Source organism: Zalophus californianus, chromosome 9 (genome assembly GCF_009762305.2).
Source record: "Zalophus californianus isolate mZalCal1 chromosome 9, mZalCal1.pri.v2, whole genome shotgun sequence".
NCBI classification, from domain to species: Eukaryota; Metazoa; Chordata; class Mammalia; order Carnivora; family Otariidae; genus Zalophus; species Zalophus californianus.
In genome coordinates this window covers 21,602,217-21,606,996 of record NC_045603.1, presented here as the reverse complement: position 1 = coordinate 21,606,996, position 4,780 = coordinate 21,602,217, and the positions used below count along the sequence as shown (strand labels likewise).

At 45.1% G+C, this 4,780-nt stretch overlaps 1 pseudogene; it reads right to left on the bottom strand.

Annotated features, from left to right (window-relative positions):
• Positions 1-847: 847 nt before the first annotated feature.
• LOC113922418 lies at positions 848-3,357 on the bottom strand (annotated as a pseudogene).
• Between the last annotated feature and the right edge of the window lie 1,423 nt (positions 3,358-4,780).

Below are 4,780 nucleotides of genomic sequence, written 5' to 3'. Positions count from 1 at the left end.
GTGCAACCACCACTGGAATCAAATTTTAGAACAGTTTAATCACCCCCCAAATTCTCCTGCGTCCCTTTGCAGTCAAACTGGCCCTCATCTCCAGCCACAAGGCAAACACCTGCTTTCTGCTATTATATTTCTGCATTTTCCAGAATTTTGTATTCATATTTCATGTGTCTTTTGTGTCTGGTTTCTTTTACTTGCCCTTATGTTTTTGAGATTCTTCCACATTGTTCTATATACCAATAATTATACTCTTTTATTAGCTGAGTTGTATTCTATCAAAAACATATGCCTTATTTTTTTATACATTAACCAGTTGATGGATAGTTGAGTTGTTTCTATTGTTTGGTTATTATGAATAATGCTGCTATGAACATTTGTGTACAAATCTTTGTGTGGACATATGTTTTCATATCTCTTAGGTAAATACCTGAGAATGGAATTTCATGCAGTAGGTGTATATTTCAATTTTTAAGGTACTGACAGACTTTTCCAGTGGCTGCACCACTCTGCATTTCCACCAACAATGTAGGAGAGTTCCAGATGTATACATCTTTTCCAACACTTGGCATTTCATTTTTTTAAAGATTTTATTTTATTTTTTATTTATTTATTTTTTGGGGGTTCAGTTGTCATTTATTTTTGGCTCTTGGGGCAATGTTATCTTTTCAGTATGAAAAAAAGCAAGTTCAACACAAAATAGCAATTTGAAGTGCAGGACAGGATGAGGCCAAGGGCGGGGGGAGGGAATGGCAAGAGGAAGAAATGAGATGTTGCCCAAGATGGGGGGGTCTCCTTGTCCCCTCTCTGGAAGAATGATTCAGAAGATTTAGGTGGCAATACACACCTTTCCATACCTACACAGCAGAGCTGCGTGTTTGCTAAGAAAAGGTGGGGAGGGGGCGGGCCTTTCTGGAGGCTGGTCCCGCTTCCCCCTCTTGGCCCCCTTCTCCAACCAGGGGCAAAGGAAGGAATCCAACGTACGAAGGAGGTTATGTAGGAGAGGGAGGATCCTGTTTAACAGAGTGGGGCAGACCCCTGCAAAAAAAAAGCTCAGAACAGAGCTTGGAAGAAGATGAAAAATAGAGATAATACTGTCAACACCTCTCCCGAATCTGAGAGGAGCAGGGAAATTCCTGGAAATTAGGACTCAATAGCCTGAATATCCCTCTCCAAAACTGCTCTAGAATAGAAAACCCTACCCCTTCCTTATAGGTACCTCTACTGCTATGAGGTAACTTGGTTTCCTTTCCCCTGGGCTACCACATGGGCTTAGGATGGTGGCCATCTACTGGGTTTTCAGCACATGGTTCTAAATGGGATCTGATGAGACCCAGCTTCTTGGAGAATTATCTTAAAAAACAAAGGGAAATATCAACTGGACAGATGGGAGAAGTGGACACCAAAAGGAAATACAGGGCTACCCAGAATGGCAGAAATCTAGGTTTCCCAGAGTGGAAGAGAGGAGACATTCAACAAACAACAAATATTTATTGAGCGCCTATTATGTGCCAGGCACTGTTCTAGGATCCCCCCTCCAAAAAAGGAAAACAAAACAAAATAAAATGAGACAGAGGCGGAAAATGCAATTCTGAGGGAGAGGACAGGGGCAGCTGAGGAAGAAGGCTGAGGGAACGGAGAAGCCTGAGGTGATGGTGCTCTGCCTTAGGCCTCCTCTTCGGCCTCCTCACCGAAATCCTCTTCTTCTGCGTTGGCGTCCTGGTACTGCTGGTACGCGGAGACAAGGTCGTTCATGTTGCTCTCGGCTTCAGGGAACTCCATCTCGTCCATGCCCTCGCCTGTGTACCAGTGCAGGAAGGCCTTGCGCCGGAACATGGCCGTGAACTGCTCCGAGATGCGCTTGAAGAGCTCCTGTGGCCGTGCTGTTGCCGATGAAGGTGACTGCCACCTTGAGGCCACGAGGTGGGATATCGCAGACTGCTGTCTTGACGTTGTTGGGGATCCATTCCACGAAGTAGCTGCTATTCTTGTTTTGCACGTTGAGCATCTGCTCATCTACCTCCTTCATGGACATCCGCCCACGGAAGACAGCAGCCACGGTGAGGTAACGGCCATGGTGGGGGTCACAGGCGGCCATCATGTTCTTGGCATCAAAGACCTGCTGGATGAGTTCGGGCACAGTGAGGGCCCGATACTGCTGGCTTCCACGGCTGGTCAGAGGTGCGAAGCCGGGCATGAAGAAGTGGAGACGTGGGAAGGGCACCATGTTGACGGCTAGCTTGCGGAGGTCAGCACTGAGCTGACCAGGGAAGCGGAGGCGGGTGGTGACACCGCTCATGGTGGCTGAGACAGGTGGTTCAGGTCCCCGTAGGTTGGCGTGGTCAGCTTGAGAGTTACGGAAGCAGATGTCGTACAGGGCCTCATTGTCAATGCAGTAGGTCTCATCCGTGTTCTCTACCAGCTGATGGACGGAGAGGGTGGCGTTGTAGGGCTCGACCACCGTGTCAGACACTTTGGGTGAGGGTACCACACTGAAGGTGTTCATGATGCGGTCAGGATACTCTTCTCGGATCTTGCTGATGAGCAAGGTGCCCATTCCAGAGCCTGTGCCCCCACCCAGCGAGTGGGTCAGCTGGAAGCCCTGCAGGCAGTCACAGCTCTCAGCCTCCTTCCTCACCACATCCAGGACTGAGTCAACCAGCTCAGCCCCCTCTGTATAGTGGCCCTTGGCCCAGTTGTTGCCTGCCCCGGACTGACCGAAAACAAAGTTGTCTGGTCTGAATATCTGCCCAAAAGGACCTGAGCGAACAGAGTCCATGGTCCCGGGTTCTAGATCCACCAAGATAACACGAGGAACATATTTGCCACCTGTAACTTCACTGTAGTACACGGAGATGCGATCCAGCTGCAGGTCGCTGTCACTGTGGTAGGTTCCGGTGGGATCGATGCCGTGTTCATCACTGATTACCTCCCAGAACTTGGCACGGATCTGGTTGCCACACTGACCGGCCTGGATATGCACGATTTCCCTCATTGTTAAAATTTATTTTTAATTCTTTTGCTCCTCTCAAGGTGTGTACGGGGCAAGAAAATGATAGGGATTTTTTTTTTTTCTATACTGCTAACCGCAGGCTGGAAGGATGGGACGTGCCCCAGAGGCTGGAGCAGCAAGGTCCGAACGCAGAGGCAGGAAGGTTCTGAGAGGGAGACTAAGATTTTATTTTTAAGTAAACCCAATATGGGGCTCAAACTTACAACCTTGAGATCAAGAGTCACATGCTCCACCAGCTGAAACAGCTGGGTGCCTCAGCATTTCAGTTTTGTTTTTTTTCTTTTTCTTTTTCTTTTTAAGTAGGCTCCATGTCTAGCATGCAGCCCAACGTGGGGCTTGAACTCACAACCCTGAGCTCAAGACCTGAGCTCAAGACCTGAACTGAGATCAGTGGTTGGACACAACCTACTGAGCCACCCAGGCACCCCTCAGTCTTTTTAATTTAAGGTATTCTAATGGGTGTGTAGTAGTATCTCATTGCATTTCCCCATTTCCCAATGAAGTCAAGCAGCTTTTTGTTATACACCTGTACAGATATTTTTCCTATTTCTTAAAATTGAGTTTATCTTATTATTGAATTGTAAAAGTTCTTAATCATATCTGTAGACAAGTAAAAGATTTCAATTTTTTTGAAGCCTACTTATCAGTTTTTTCATCTATGGTTCGTGTTTTTTGTGTCTTATCCCAAGGTCACAAAGATTTTTCTCCTATGCTTTATTCTGTAGGATGTATGTGTTTTTGCCCTTTAGGTCAATGATCCACTTTGAATTAATTTAGGTGTATGGTATAAAGAAAGATCAAAGCTCATTTCTTTTCCATATGGATACTCAGTTATTCCAAAAACATTTCTTGAAAAAACTATTATTTTTCTGTTGAATTTATTTGACACCTTTACTGAAAATCAATTGAGCACATAAGTGTAGGTTCATTTCCGGATTCTCAGCTCTGTTCCATTGATCTATATGTCTATCCTTATAAATCCTTTCATTTTTAATCCTGCAGAACAGGATAATATTTAGGGAAAAATAATTATGTTCAATATCTTCCACTGAAGCATACAACTTATCAAAATTTAAATACCATAATAACCAAACAAGTATGATTAATCTTTCTTTTAAAAAAAACATTCATGGGGCACCTGGGTGGCTCAGGTGGTTAAGCGTCCACCTTTGGCTCAGGTCTCAGGGTGGTGGGATGGAGGCTAGCATCGGGATCCCTGCTCAGTGGGCGGTCTGATTCTCCCTCTCCCTCTGCCCCTTTCCCCCCACCCTGCTCGTGTGCTCTTTCCCTCTTTCTCTCTCAAATAAATAAATTCAATCTTTAAAACAAAACATATTCTTTACTACACAGTTTAAAACAAAAGTGGTAATTAGAATATTTTAGACTTTTTTTACTGGGTCTAGAAAATATTTGAAGGAAAAGCCTATTGCTTGAGGTAGTAAACTATTATTAACTACTGTGTTGCTTATCATATTCATTAAGAATAATAATTTTCAGGGGCGCCTGTGTGGCTCAGTCAGTTAAGTGTTTGCCTTCAGCTCAGGTCATGATCCCAGGGTCCTGAGATGGAGCCCCAACTTGGACTCCCTGTTCAGCGGGGAGTCTGCTTCTCCCTCTGCCCCTCCCCCTGTTTGTGCTTTCTCTCTCTCTCAAATAAATAAATAAAAATCTTAAAAAAAAGAATAATAATTTTCAGGGGTGCCTGGGTGGCTCAGTCAGTTGGTTAGGCCTCTTATTTTGGCTCAGGTCTCAATCTCACGGTCATGAAGTCAA